The sequence below is a fragment of the Oncorhynchus tshawytscha genome, unplaced genomic scaffold (assembly GCF_018296145.1).
Source record: "Oncorhynchus tshawytscha isolate Ot180627B unplaced genomic scaffold, Otsh_v2.0 Un_contig_1603_pilon_pilon, whole genome shotgun sequence".
Taxonomy (NCBI): Eukaryota; Metazoa; Chordata; class Actinopteri; order Salmoniformes; family Salmonidae; genus Oncorhynchus; species Oncorhynchus tshawytscha.
In genome coordinates, this window is record NW_024608817.1 from 66,377 (window position 1) to 83,204 (window position 16,828).

The window sequence follows — 16,828 nt, forward strand, 5'->3', positions numbered from 1 at the left end:
CCACCCCCCTAACCACATTCTTATCATATTCTGAAATTAAATATCGGTTTGCACGTCAGAATAGTCTGTATAGCCCTATACACATATGATACTCTACTGCACTGTGGTGCCCCACTTTGGTGCCCCACTGAACCACTATGTGTCTAACAAGCCCATCATGAGGCCTCCAGGAAACACACTATGGGACTTCAACATGCATTCTCTTCAGACAATAGCAACTGAAATCCCTATTGTACATTACTTGAACAATGAGCTTTTAGCACGCAGACTCTCTCATTAGTGTTTGAGTTGCAGGTATTTCAGACTGCAAAGGGGTACAACTATGTTTCGTCTGTTACAGATTCACAACATTGGATTTACACATTAATGTTCATCAACTTTACTAAACCGTTGTGTTATTCGTTCTCACAGGATTACAACTATCCCTTTTATTGGTTGGTACTGATACTAACCTGTCTTCTATTGGTTGGTACTGATACTAACCTGTCTTCTATTGGTTGGTACTGATACTAACCTGTCTTCTATTGGTTGGTACTGATACTAACCTGTCTTCTATTGGTTGGTACTGATACTGACCTGTCTTTTATTGATTGGTACTGATACTAACCTGTCTTCCATTGGTTGGTTCTGATACTAACCTGTCTTCCATTGGTTGGTTCTGATACTAACCTGTCTTCCTGATATTGTCTTTTATTGATTGGTACTGATACTAACCTGTCTTCCATTGGTTGGTTCTGATACTAACCTGTCTTCCATTGGTTGGTACTGATACTAACCTGTCTTCTTCCATTGGTTGGTACTGATACTAACCTGTCTTCCATTGGTTGGTACTGATACTAACCTGTCTTTTATTGGTTGGTACTGATACTAACCTGTCTTCTATTGATTGGTACTGATACTAACCTGTCTTCTTCTATTGTCTTCCATTGGTTGGTACTGATACTAACCTGTCTTCCATTGGTTGGTACTGATACTAACCTGTCTTCCATTGGTTGGTACTGATACTAACCTGTCTTCCATTGGTTGGTACTGATACTAACCTGTCTTCTATTGGTTGGTACTGATACTAACCTGTCTTCCATTGGTTGGTACTGATACTAACCTGTCTTTTATTGGTTGGTACTGATACTAACCTGTCTTCCATTAGTTGGTACTGATACTAACCTGTCTTTTATTGGTTGGTACTGATACTAACCTGTCTTTTATTGGTTGGTACTGATACTAACCTGTCTTCTATTGGTTGGTACTGATACTAACCTGTCTTCTATTGGTTGGTTCTGATACTAACCTGTCTTCCATTGGTTGGTACTGATACTAACCTGTCTTCCATTGGTTGGTTCTGATACTAACCTGTCTTCCATTGGTTGGTACTGATACTAACCTGTCTTCCATTGGTTAGTTCTGATACTAACCTGTCTTCCATTGGTTGGTACTGATACTAACCAGTCTTCCATTGGTTGGTACTGATACTAACCTGTCTTCCATTGGTTGGTTCTGATACTAACCTGTCTTCCATTGGTTGGTTCTGATACTAACCTGTCTTCCATTGGTTGGTTCTGATACTAACCTGTCTTCCATTGGTTGGTTCTGATACTAACCTGTCTTCCATTGGTTGGTACTGATACTAACCTGTCTTCCATTGGTTGGTTCTGATACTAACCTGTCTTCCATTGGTTGGTTCTGATACTAACCTGTCTTCTATTGGTTGGTACTGATACTAACCTGTCTTCCATTGGTTGGTACTGATACTAACCTGTCTTCCATTGGTTGGTACTGATACTAACCTGTCTTCCATTGGTTGGTACTGATACTAACCTGTCTTCTATTGGTTGGTACTGATACTAACCTGTCTTCTATTCTCGAGAACTTTCTTATTCATGTTTGCGTTTCCTTTTTGGTGATATAGTATAATTGCGTTGTTAAGGAAGATCTCACCAGCAAGCATTTCACTGTACTGTTTAGTTCTGTTGTATCCTGTGGGTCACGTGACAAATAAACTCTGATTTGAGTTGGAGCCAGAGTGCAATTTAAGTGCAAACCGGTTACAAATGTGCATTATTAGTACTGAATTAGTGCTGTGTTTGTTTAGCAACCTACCTTGAAAATACGGCATGGAGTCTGTCTGTCAGGCTGCAAACTATTGCAATATTCCCCAAGTGAAGGGTGGGTGGAAGCTTGGTGGAATGGACGAATGTACTGACTACTAGAAGGGTTTAGCTCCTTCAACGTCTGTCTACTTCCCTACTCTCAGCCCTGACCATACAGGAGTCAGGATTCAGGAGTGAAGACACACACACACACACACACACACACACACACACACACACACACACACACACACACACACACACACAACGTCTGTCTACTCCCTAGTCTCAGCCCTGACCATACAGGAGTCAGGATTCAGGAGTGAAGACACACACACACACACACACACACACACACACACACACACACACACACACACACACACACACACACACACACACACACACAACGTCTGTCTACTCCCTAGTCTCAGCCCTGACCATACAGGAGTCAGGATTCAGGAGTGAAGACACACACACACACACACACACACACACACACACACACACACACACACACACACACACACACACACACAACGTCTGTCTACTCCCTAGTCTCAGCCCTGACCATACAGGAGTCATTCAGGAGTGAAGACACACACACACACACACACACACACACACACACACACACACACACACACACACACACACACACAACGTCTGTCTACTCCCTAGTCTCAGCCCTGACCATACAGGAGTCAGGATTCAGGAGTGAAGACACACACACATGCACGCCACACACACACACACACACACACACACACACACACACACACACACACACACACACACACACACACACACACACATACACACACACACACACACCTCTCTGAAAGTCTAAATAAAAGCAGTGAGATCCTTCCATACACACTAGCATGTTGTCCCTCTGAGTCAGAGTAGTAAAACTAAGTGCATGCTCTTCAACCGATTCTCTGCCCTGCACCCTCCCGCCCGACTAGCATCACTTCTCTGGACGGTTCTGATTTAGAATATGTGGACAACTACAAATACCTAGGTGTCTGGTTAGACTGTAAACTCTCCTTCCAGACTCACATTAAGAATCTCCCATCCAAAATTAAATCTAGAATCGGCTTCCTATTTCGCAAACAAAGCCTCCTACACTCATACTGCCAAACATACCCTCGTAAAACTGACTTTCCTACCGATCCTTGACTTCGGCGATGTCATTTACTCATCAAACTGGATGCAGTCTATCACAGTGCCATCTGTTTTGCCACCAAAGCCCCATATACGACCCACCACTGCGACCTGTATGCTCTCGTTGGCTGGCCCTCACCACATATCAGTCGCCAAACCCACTGGCTCCAGGTCATCTATAAGTCTTTGATATGGCAGTTTTGCTTTCATGCAAATCAACAGCAGAGCGACAGAGAGCCTGAAGCAACCAGGAAATAAACAGATAAGCACTCTGGGAGTGTATATTCACTATTGGCTGTAATAATACAAACATTATGTTTGAAACCAAGTGAAATGAAGAGCCATTTGTTTATGCGTATGGCTGAAGTACCGCTGTTCCTGCTGTGAACTGAATGAGCAGGTATGTATAATGGGGACTGTGGTGCGTTGTTAAGGTCATGGCTGGGCCTCGTGAGCTGTCTGTCTGTCTGTCTGTCTGTCTGTCTGTCTGTCTGTCTGTCTGTCTGTCTGTCTGTCTGTCTGTCTGTCTGTCTGTCTGTCTGTCTGTCTGTCTGTCTGTCTGTCTGTCTGTCTGTCTGTCTGTCTGTCTGTCTGTCTGTCTGTCTGTCTGTCTGTCTGTCTGTCTGTGTGTGTGTGTGTGTGTGTCTGTCTGTCTGTGTGTGTGTGTGTGTGTGTGTGTTTGTGCACCTCACAACACTTCTGAATCGATATCTCGTCCATGGCTTGGACACAGTAGTGACTAGTGTAAAGCCTTAGCCAATCAGAAACAGACCCAGTAGTGACTAATGTAAAGCCTTAGCCAATCAGAAACAGACCCAGTAGTGACTAATGTAAAGCCTTAGCCAATCAGAAACAGTCCCAGTAGTGACTAGTGTAAAGCCTTAGCCAATCAGAAACAGACCCAGTAGTGACTAGTGTAAAGCCTTAGCCAATCAGAAACAGACCCAGTAGTGACTAATGTAAAGCCTTAGCCAATCAGAAACAGACCCAGTAGTGACTAATGTAAAGCCTTAGCCAATCAGAAACAGTCCCAGTAGTGACTAGTGTAAAGCCTTAGCCAATCAGAAACAGACCCAGTAGTGACTAATGTAAAGCCTTAGCCAATCAGAAACAGACCCAGTAGTGACTAATGTAAAGCCTTAGCCAATCAGAAACAGTCCCAGTAGTGACCAGTGTGAGCCTCAGAAACATAGTGAAATGTAAAGCCTTAGCCAATCAGAAACAGTCCCAGTAGTGACTAGTGTAAAGCCTTAGCCAATCAGAAACAGTCCCAGTAGTGACTAGTGTAAAGCCTTAGCCAATCAGAAACAGTCCCAGTAGTGACTAGTGTAAAGCCTTAGCCAATCAGAAACAGTCCCAGTAGTGACTAGTGTAAAGCCATAGCCAATCAGAAACAGTCCCAGTAGTGACTAGTGTAAAGCCTTAGCCAATCAGAAACAGTCCCAGTAGTGAATAGTGAAAAGCCTTAGCCAATCAGAAAGAGACCCAGTAGTGACTAGTGTAAAGCCTTAGCCAATCAGAAACAGTCCCTGTAGTGACTAGTGTAAAGCCTTAGCCAATCAGAAACAGACCCAGTAGTGACTAGTGTAAAGCCTTATCCAATCAGAAACAGACCCAGTAGTGACTAGTGTAAAGCCTTAGCCAATCAGAAACAGACCCAGTAGTGACTAGTGTAAAGCCTTAGCCAATCAGAAACAGACCCAGTAGTGACTAGTGTAAAGCCTTAGCCAATCAGAAACAGACCCAGTAGTGACTAGTGTAAAGCCTTAGCCAATCAGAAACAGACCCAGTAGTGACTAGTGTAAAGCCTTAGCCATTCAGAAACAGCAGCCTCCAGTCTGTATCAACTCACTGGACTACAAAAGGTTTGGACGGACAACGGCTTCAGGTATTTGACTGCTCTGATGATCTGTCAGTTGTGAAGGAATGCAGCTTCCTTCCCTCAACCAAGTTGATCTTCTGTCTGTGTCGTCACTACATGACTTAGTCCAGGTATTAGTAGTATATACTGGCCTACCTGGTTAAATAAAATGTTAAAATATACATATAAATACCAGGTAGGCCAGCAGAACAACAGATTTGTACCTTGTCAGCTCGGGGATTTGAACTTGCAACCTTTCGGTTACTAGTCCAACGCTCTAACCACTAGGCTACGCTGCCGGCCCATATGACTGTATTACTATCGGAATAGGAGCAGTTGTCGTCGTATAATATTGATGACAGTTGGTTCCATCCACTCAGGCAACATTAAGAGCTGTGATCAATATGGAAGTCTCTTAAATCACTCAAGATCCCCAGGCTCTAATTTAAACACCCAGTGCTTCTCAAGTTACCTCACAATGCCTATTGGCCTGGTTGTATGCTTCTCAAGTTACCTCACAATGCCTACTGGCCTGGTTTAATGCTCCTCAAGTTACCTCACAATGCCTATTGGCCTGGTTGTATGCTTCTCAAGTTACCTCACAATGCCTATTGGCCTGGTTGTATGCTTCTCAAGTTACCTCACAATGCCTACTGGCCTGGTTGTATGCTTCTCAAGTTACCTCACAATGCCTATTGGCCTGGTTGTATGCTTCTCAAGTTACCTCACAATGCCTATTGGCCTGGTTGTATGCTTCTCAAGTTACCTCACAATGCCTATTGGCCTGGTTGTATGCTTCTCGAGTTACCTCACAATGCCTATTGGCCTGGTTGTATGCTTCTCAAGTTACCTCACAATGCCTATTGGCCTGGTTGTATGCTTCTCAAGTTACCTCACAATGCCTATTGGCCTGGTTGTATGCTTCTCAAGTTACCTCACAATGCCTATTGGCCTGGTTGTATGCTTCTCAATTTACCTCACAATGCCTATTGGCCTGGTTGTATGCTTCTCAAGTTACCTCACAATGCCTATTGGCCTGGTTGTATGCTTCTCAATTTACCTCACAATGCCTATTGGCCTGGTTGTATGCTTCTCAATTTACCTCACAATGCCTATTGGCCTGGTTGTATGCTTCTCAATTTACCTCACAATGCCTATTGGCCTGTTTGTATGCTCCTCAAGTTAGTGCTGTCTTGCCACGCTCCTATATGATCTTTGTCACCACGACAGTATCCATATATACAGTAGGAGTTTGGCAAGATAAGCACAAGCAGATCTGGGAACCAGGCTAGATGAATTACTACTCTCAACAGATGAACAGACGTGTCTTGTTGTATGACTGAAAGGTCCCTGCTCCACTTACTATGACCTTCAAAACAAATCCAAACATCCATTTCAATCAGGCTTTGGGCCCGCCGCCGCGGCCCGCAGCACTCCCCCTCTGGTGAGACGTGATGATAACAGACTACTACGGTGTAAACACAGCCTGTGTTGTTCAGCCTTCTGCTCACACGTACCATCCGTCCACCTCGTTCTACAGACACTGACAGCGTAACGGAGCTTCGGTGACATATGGCTGTTTGGGAGGCTGCGGCCGTCTCTTCCTTCCCTTCCAACCGAGAGCTGTTCTGTGTCTCAATGCACATCAGGCATTAGTCATTGAAGAGTGGCTGATCAGATACGGGCTCTGGTCCAAAGTAGTGCACTATATAGGGAATAGGGCTCTGGTCTAAAGTAGTGCACTATATCAGTCATTAGTCATTGAAGAGTGGCTGATCAGATACGGGCTCTGGTCCAAAGTAGTGCACTATATCAGTCATTAGTCATTGAAGAGTGGCTGATCAGATACGGGCTCTGGTCTAAAGTAGTGCACTATATCAGGCATTAGTCATTGAAGAGTGGCTGATCAGATATGGGCTCTGGTCCAAAGTAGTGCACTATATCAGTCATTAGTCATTGAAGAGTGGCTGATCAGATATGGGCTCTGGTCCAAAGTAGTGCACTGTATCAGGCATTAGTCATTGAAGAGTGGCTGATCAGATACGGCTCTGTCCAAAGTAGTGCACTGTATCAGGCATTAGTCATTGAAGAGTGGCTGATCGGATACGGGTTCTGGTCTAAAGTAGTGTACTATATAGGGAATAGGGCTCTGGTCTAAAGTACTGTACTATATAGGGAATAGGCTCTGGTTTAAAGTAGTGCACTATATAGGGAATAGGGCTCTGGTCTAAAGTAGTGCACTATATAGGGAATAGGGCTCTGGTCTAAAGTAGTGCACTATATAGGGCATAGGGCTCTGGTCTAAAGTAGTGCACTATATAGGGAATAGGGCTCTGGTCTAAAGTAGTGCACTGTATAGGGAATATGGCTCTGGTCCAAAGTCGTGCACTACATAGGGCTCTGGTCTAAAGTAGTGCACCTTATAGGAGAGTTATTACATTCTAGTGTGTACTATCTGAGAGTTATTACATTCTAGTGTGTACTATCTGAGAGTTATTACATTCTAGAGGGTGGTACATTATGTGTGAGTTATTATATTGTTACTTAACCTGTTCTTAATGAGTCGTACACCTCCAGTATTTCACCTTCTGTCAGCTGGCACCCTATTCCCTATATAGTGCACTATATTTGACCAGGGTCCGTAGGGCACAGTGGAGGCTGCTGAGGGGAGGACGGCTCACAATAATGACTGGAACAGAGTAAATGGAATGGTATCAAACACCATGGAAACCATGTCCTCTATGTAGTTGATACCATTACACACTTACTCTGCTCCTGCTGTTACCACATGCCCGTCCTCCCTGATTAAGGTGCCACCAACCTCCTGTTATGTTAGGGCCCCGAGTCAAATGTAGTGCACTACGAAGGGAATAGAGTTCCATTTGGGACGTGAACTCTGTCTGTAGGGAATAGAGTTCCATTCAGCCTCTGTCTGTCGGGAATATAGTTCCATTTGGAACGCAGTCTCTGTCTGTAGGGAATAGAGTTCCATTTGGGACTCAATCTCTGTCTGTAGGGAATAGAGTTCCATTTGGGACGTGACCTCTGTCTGTAGGGAATAGAGTTCCATTTGGAACTCAACCTCTGTCTGTAGGGAATATAGTTCCATTTGGGACTCAGCCTCTGTCTGTAGGGAATATAGTTCCATTTGGAACTCAGCCTCTGTCTGTAGGGAATAGAGTTCCATTTGGAACCCATCCTCTGTGTGTAGGGAATAGAGTTCCATTTGGGACGTGACCTCTGTCTGTAGGGAATAGAGTTCCATTTGGAACTCAGCCTCTGTCTCAGAGAAATCTATGGCATGCAACAGTCATGCAGTGTCAGAAGTCACACCATCCTCCGAGACCATGGCTGCCTTCCAGATTGCACCCTATTCCCTATGTAGTGCACTACTTTAGACATGAGCCCTGGTAAAAAGTTGTGCACTGTGTTGGGAATAGGGTGCCATGTGGGACACAGTTCACGTCTTGTCTTCTCCTCTCTAATATGGAAAAAGGCTGTAGCATTGAGTGCATCAGAGGAGAGACTAGAAGCATCAGTAAACAAATGATCCCTAGAGAGAGAGAGAGAGAGAGAGAGAGAGAGAGAGCGAGAGAGACACCATAGACCCTGGTGTTATAATGATCTGTGTGTGTAAATGTACCCTGAACCTGCACTCCTGTGATCTGCTGCAGTAATAATGAAGCTGAGGGACAAATCACCTCATTATGATCCAAAATGGAGGAGAGTGGAGCTTTTACACCTGAAAGCATCGCTCAGAGCACCATTCAGAGCACCGCTCAGGTTCCCGGAGACACAGAGAGCTACAGGCTTCCTTCAGGCTGTTGCTGGGCTCCCAAGTGGCGCAGCAGTCTAAGGCGCTGTATCTCAGTGCAAGACGTGTCACTACACTACTGTTTCGAATCCAGGCTGCATCACATCCGGATGTGATCAGGAGTCCCATAGGGCGGCGCACGTTTGGCCCGGGAAAGGCTGTCATTGTAAATAAGAATTTGTTCTTAACTGACTTGCCTAGTTAAATAAAGGTTACATTTTTAAATAATAATTAAGCACACCTGAAGGAGTTGGTGTAGGATAGATATGGTGTGGATAGGTTAGGATAGGTTAGGATAAACATGTTATGAATAGGTTATGAACAGGTTAGGAACAGGTTAGGAATAGGTTATGAACAGGTTAGGAACATGTTATGAATAGGTTATGAACAGGTTAGGAACAGGTTAGGAATAGGTTATGAACAGGTTATGAACAAGTTAGGAACATGTTAGGAATAGGTTATGAACAGGTTATGAACAGGTTAGGAATAGGTTATGAACAGGTTATGAACAGGTTAGGAATAGGTTATGAACAGGTTATGAACAGGTTAGGAATAGGTTATGAACAGGTTATGAACAGGTTAGGAATAGGTTATGAACAGGTTATGAACAGGTTAGGAATAGGTTATGAACAGGTTAGGAATAGGTTATAAACAGGTTAGGAATAGGTTATAAACAGGTTATGAACAGGTTAGGAATAGGTTATGAACAGGTTAGGAATAGGTTATGAACAGGTTAGGAATAGGTTATAAACAGGGATTGACTTCAGAGAGACCAGGAAGGAGAGGTAGAGGGATTGACTTCAGAGAGACCAGGAAGGAGAGGTAGAGGGATTGACTTCGGAGAGACCAGGAACATGAAGCACCCTCTCTATTCTATCCTATAATATAGTCAGCTACAGAGGAGAGTCCTTGGCCTGCATGGCCTCCTGCTGGTCATCTCATCTGTTTTTATTTCCACTTTTAACCCCCTAGAGTCGATTACTGCAGCCCCCCTGAAATTGGATTAGCATATTTAATAACTTCCCTTCAAAATCCATCTTTTTAACTAAACATATCTGTTCTTTTTTGCATTGGATGTGTCTCAATCCACCGATGTTGCACTTCCTCATCCGTAGTGAAAGGTGGCAGAGCGAGGAGAGATGTTTGTCAGACTGTGAGACATCCATGGTGAAAGGTGACAGAGCTAGGAGAGATGTTTGTCAGACTGTGAGACATCCGTGATGAAAGGTGGTAGAGAGATGTTTGTCAGACTGTGAGACATCTGTAGTGAAAGGTGACAGAGCTAGGAGAGATGTTTGTCAGACTGTGAGACATCCGTGATGAAAGGTGGTAGAGAGATGTTTGTCAGACTGAGAGACATCTGTAGTGAAAGGTGGCAGAGCTAGGAGAGATGTTTGTCAGACTGTGAGACATCCGTAGTGAAAGGTGACAGAGCTAGGAGAGATGTTTGTCAGACTGTGAGACATCCGTAGTGAAAGGTGACAGAGCTAGGAGAGATGTTTGTCAGACTGTGAGACATCCGTAGTGAAAGGTGACAGAGCTAGGAGAGATGTTTGTCAGACTGTGAGACATCCGTAGTGAAAGGTGACAGAGCTAGGAGAGATGTTTGTCAGACTGAGAGACATCTGTAGTGAAAGGTGACAGAGCTAGGAGAGATGTTTGTCAGACCGTGAGACATCCCCGAAAATCAGTCTTCTCACTAAATCGTCTGTAGCGTCCAAGCGGTTTGGTCTACAAAACTAGGACTGAGGAGAGGGACTGAACAAATTAACCCAATGGGGTGAGGAGAGAATATTACATAAATCACCTGACCGATTCATGTTCACCTAGCAACCATAACAGCCCTGGGAGAGAACACAGACAGACACACACACACAGAAGACTGGATGCTATAGAATGTGTAGAATCAGTATATATACACTGGACTAGAAATAGAAGACTGGATGCTATAGAATGTGTAGAATCAGTATATATACACTGGACTAGAAATAGAAGACTGGATGCTATAGAATGTGTAGAATCAGTATATATACACTGGACTAGAAATAGAAGACTGGATGCTATAGAATGTGTAGAATCAGTATATATACACTGGACTAGAAATAGAAGACTGGATGCTATAGAATGTGTAGAATCAGTATATATACACTGGACTAGAAATAGAAGACTGGATGCTATAGAATGTGTAGAATCAGTATATATACACTGGACTAGAAATAGAAGACTGGATGCTATAGAATGTGTAGAATCAGTATATATACACTGGACTAGAAATAGAAGACTGGATGCTATAGAATGTGTAGAATCAGTATATATACACTGGACTAGAAATAGAAGACTGGATGCTATAGAATGTGTAGAATCAGTATATATACACTGGACTAGAAATAGAAGACTGGATGCTATAGAATGTGTAGAATCAGTATATATACACTGGACTAGAGATAGAAGACTGGATGCTATAGAATGTGTAGAATCAGTATATATATACACTGGACTAGAAATAGAAAGACTGAGCACATCGTTTGTGTCCAGTTTATGTCTCCTCATCTCCTGTATGAGTTCAGACAGACTGCTATCAGTTTATCATTCATCTCCTGTATGAGTTCAGACAGACTGCTATCAGTTTATCATTCATCTCCTGTATGAGTTCAGACAGACTGCTATCAGTTTATCATTTATCTCCTGTATGAGTTCAGACAGACTGCTATCAGTTTATCATTTATCTCCTGTATGAGTTCAGACAGACTGCTATCAGTTTATCATTCAACTCCTGTATGAGTTCAGACAGACTGCTATCAGTTTATCATTTATCTCCTGTATGAGTTCAGACAGACTGCTATCGGTTTATCATTTATCTCCTGTATGAGTTCAGACAGACTGCTATCAGTTTATCATTCAACTCCTGTATGAGTTCAGACAGACTGCTATCGGTTTATCATTAAACTCCTCATCTCCTGTATGAGTTCAGACGGACTGCTATCGGTTTATCATTAAACTCCTCATCTCCTGTATGAGTTCAGACGGACTGCTATCGGTTTATCATTAAACTCCTCATCTCCTGTATGAGTTCAGACGGACTGCTATCGGTTTATCATTCATCTCCTGTATGAGTTCAGACGGACTGCTATCAGTTTATCATTCATCTCCTGTATGAGTTCAGACGGACTGCTATCAGTTTATCATTCATCTCCTGTATGAGTTCAGACGGACTGCTATCAGTTTATCATTCATCTCCTGTATGAGTTCAGACGGACTGCTATCAGTTTATCATTCATCTCCTGTATGAGTTCAGACGGACTGCTATCAGTTTATCATTCATCTCCTGTATGAGTTCAGACAGACTGCTATCAGTTTATCATTCATCTCCTGTATGAGTTCAGACAGACTGCTATCAGTTTATCATTCAACTCCTGTATGAGTTCAGACAGACTGCTATCAGTTTATCATTCATCTCCTGTATGAGTTCAGACAGACTGCTATCAGTTTATCATTCAACTCCTGTATGAGTTCAGACAGACTGCTATCAGTTTATCATTCATCTCCTGTATGAGTTCAGACAGACTGCTATCAGTTTATCATTCATCTCCTGTATGAGTTCAGACGGACTGCTATCAGTTTATCATTCATCTCCTGTATGAGTTCAGACAGACTGCTATCAGTTTATCATTCATCTCCTGTATGAGTTCAGACGGACTGCTATCAGTTTATCATTCATCTCCTGTATGAGTTCAGACAGACTGCTATCAGTTTATCATTCATCTCCTGTATGAGTTCAGACGGACTGCTATCAGTTTATCATTCATCTCCTGTATGAGTTCAGACAGACAGCTCTCGGTACACGTGAGAATATTTTCCCAGACCGTGAGACATTATGCCTTGGAGCTGAGAGCTCATCTCCCACACAGCCAGCCCATATTTAGCATCACTGTTTATTCATAAAGCCAGAGAGAGAGGAACGTATCTCTGTCCGTTCTGCCGTCATGTCTCTCCCACACAGCCAGCCCGAAATTTAGCATCACTATTTATTCATAAAGACATCTGGTGGGCGTTTGGTGAAAACGCTTGAAAAACTCAAAACCATCGATCTCGAAATCATCCCTGTTCATTGCTATTTCGGTGTGGAAATAAACTATGAGGCAGTTACACATTGTGTTGCTATTTTCTGACCAAACATCCATATGTCTTAATGTACATCCCACACATTCACAATAAGAGGAGATTCTCTGTGATTGTGACCATCTCACCAAAGTACTCTCCGCCCGGAAGGTCATCGATGTTGATATGTCCTCATCAGCACAGAAGCTAGCAGACAGACTGACTGTGTCCTTAGCTCTGCCTGAGAGAGTGGGAGTTGGAGGGAGTGTGGAGCTTTAGGCTGAGGGGAAGAGGAGAGAGTGGGAGTTGGAGGGAGTGTGGAGCTTTAGGCTGAGGGGAAGAGGAGAGAGTGGGAGTTGGAGGGAGTGTAGAGCTTTAAGTTGAGGTGAAGAGGAGAGAGTGGGAGTTGGAGGGATTGTGGAGCTTTAGTTTAAGGTGAAGAGGAGAGAGGGAGTTGGAGGGAGTGTGGAGCATTAGGTTGAGGTGAAGAGGAGAGAGTTGGAGTTGGAGGGAGTGTGTCTAACCTGTCCCTGACCTGTCTCAAGCCTGTCTCTAGCTTGTTTCTAACGTGTCTCTATCTCATCTCTAACCTGTCTCTATCCTGTCTCTAACCTGTCCCTAACCTGTCTCAAGCCTGTCTCTAGCCTGTCTCAAGCCTGTCTCTAGCTTGTCTCTAACCTGTCTCTATCCTGTCTCTAACATCAAATCAAATGAAATTTATTTATATAGCCCTTCGTACATCAGCTGATATCTCAAAGTGCTGTACAGAAACCCAGCCTAAAACCCCAAACAGCAAGCAATGCAGGTGTAGAAGCACGGTGGCTAGGAAAAACTCCCTAGAAAGGCCAAAACCTAGGAAGAAACCTAGAGAGGAACCAGGCTATGTGGGGTGGCCAGTCCTCTTCTGGCTGTGCCGGGTGGAGATTATAACAGAACATGGCCAAGATGTTCAAATGTTCATAAATGACCAGCATGGTCGAATAATAATAAGGCAGAACAGTTGAAACTGGAGCAGCAGCACAGTCAGGTGGAAGTTGAAACTGGAGCAGCAGCATGGCCAGGTGGACTGGGGACAGCAAGGAGTCATCATGTCAGGTAGTCCTGGAGCTCAGGTCCTAGGGCTCAGGTCCTCCGAGAGAGAGAAAGAAAGAGAGAAGGAGAGAATTAGAGAACGCACACTTAGATTCACACAGGACACCGAATAGGACAGGAGAAGTACTCCAGATATAACAAACTGACCCCAGCCCCCGACACATAAACTACTGCAGCATAAATACTGGAGGCTGAGACAGGAGGGGTCAGGAGACACTGTGGCCCCATCCGAGGTCACCCCGGACAGGGCCAAACAGGAAGGATATAACCCCACCCACTTTGCCAAAGCACAGCCCCCACACCACTAGAGGGATATCTTCAACCACCAACTTACCATCCTGAGACAAGGCTGAGTATAGCCCACAAAGATCTCCGCCACGGCACAACCCAAGGGGGGCGCCAACCCAGACAGGATGACCACAACAGTGAATCAACCCACTCAGGTGACGCACCCCCTCCAGGGACGGCATGAGAGAGCCCCAGTAAGCCAGTGACCCAGCCCCTGTAATAGGGTTAGAGGCAGAGAATCCCAGTGGAAAGAGGGGAACCGGCCAGGCAGAGACAGCAAGGGCGGTTCGTTGCTCCAGAGCCTTTCCGTTCACCTTCCCACTCCTGGGCCAGACTACACTCAATCATATGACCCACTGAAGAGATGAGTCTTCAGTAAAGACTTAAAGGTTGAGACCGAGTTTGCGTCTCTGACATGGGTAGGCAGACCGTTCCATAAAAATGGAGCTCTATAGGAGAAAGCCCTGCCTCCAGCTGTTTGCTTAGAAATTCTAGGGACAATTAGGAGGCCTGCGTCTTGTGACCGTAGCGTACGTGTAGGTATGTACGGCAGGACCAAATCAGAGAGATAGGTAGGAGCAAGCCCATGTAATGCTTTGTAGGTTAGCAGTAAAACCTTGAAATCAGCCCTTGCTTTGACAGGAAGCCAGTGTAGAGAGGCTAGCACTGGAGTAATATGATCAAATTTTTTGGTTCTAGTCAGGATTCTAGCAGCCGTATTTAGCACTAACTGAAGTTTATTTAGTGCTTTATCCGGGTAGCCGGAAAATAGAGCATTGCAGTAGTCTAACCTAGAAGTGACAAAAGCATGGATTAATTTTTCTGCATCATTTTTGGACAGAAAGTTTCTGATTTTTGCAATGTTACGTAGATGGAAAAAAGATGTCCTTGAAATGGTCTTGATATGTTCTTCAAAAGAGAGATCAGGGTCCAGAGTAACGCCGAGGTCCTTCACAGTTTTATTTGAGACGACTGTACAACCATTAAGATTAATTGTCAGATTCAACAGAATATCTCTTTGTTTCTTGGGACCTAGAACAAGCATCTCTGTTTTGTCCGAGTTTAATAGTAGAAAGTTTGCAGCCATCCACTTCCTTATGTCTGAAACACATGCTTCTAGCGAGGGCAATTTTGGGGCTTCACCATGTTTCATTGAAATGTACAGCTGTGTGTCATCCGCATAGCAGTGAAAGTTTACATTATGTTTTCGAATAACATCCCCAAGAGGTAAAATATATAGTGAGAACAATAGTGGTCCTAAAACGGAACCTTGAGGAACACCGAAATTTACAGTTGATTTGTCAGAGGACAAACCATTCACAGAGACAAACTGATATCTTTCCGACAGATAAGATCTAAACCAGGCCAGAACTTGTCCGTGTAGACCAATTTGGGTTTCCAATCTCTCCAAAAGAATGTGGTGATCGATGGTATCAAAAGCGGCACTAAGGTCTAGGAGCACGAGGACAGATGCAGAGCCTCGGTCCGATGCCATTAAAATGTCATTTACCACCTTCACAAGTGCCGTCTCAGTGCTATGATGGGGTCTAAAACCAGACTGAAGCATTTCGTATACATTGTTTGTCTTCAGGAAGGCAGTGAGTTGCTGAGCAACAGCCTTGGAATGGAAGATTCGATATAGGCCGATAGTTTTTTATATTTTCTGGGTCAAGGTTTGGCTTTTTCAAGAGAGGCTTTATTACTGCCACTTTTAGTGAGTTTGGTACACATCCAGTGGATAGAGAGCCGTTTATTATGTTCAACATAGGAGGGCCAAGCACAGGAAGCAGCTCTTTCAGTAGTTTAGTTGGAATAGGGTCCAGTATGCAGCTTGAAGGTTTAGAGGCCATGATTATTTTCATCATTGTGTCAAGAGATATAGTACTAAAACACTTGAGCGTCTCTCTTGATCCTAGGTCCTGGCAGAGTTGTGCAGACTCAGGACAACTGAGGTTTGGAGGAATACGCAGGTTTAAAGAAGAGTCCGTAATTTGCTTTCTAATAATCATAATCTTTTCCTCAAAGAAGTTCATGAATTTATCACTGCTAAAGTGAAAGTCATCCTCTTGGGGAATGCTGCTTTTTAGTTAGTCTTATGAGAATTTTTTTTAGTTTTTAGGGGTGCAACTGCATCTAGGGTATTGCGCAAGGTTAAATTGAGATCCTCAGTTAGGTGGTTAACTGATTTTTGTCCTCTGGCGTCCTTGGGTAGACAGAGGGAGTCTGGAAGGACATCAAGGAATCTTTGTGTTGTCTGAGAATTTATAGCACGACTTTTGATGTTCCTTGGTTGGGGTCTGGGCAGATTATTTGTTGCAATTGCAAACGTAATAAAATGGTGGTCCGATAGTCCAGGATTATGAGGAAAAACATTAAGATCCACGACATTTATTCCATGGGACAAAACTAGGTCCAGCGTAT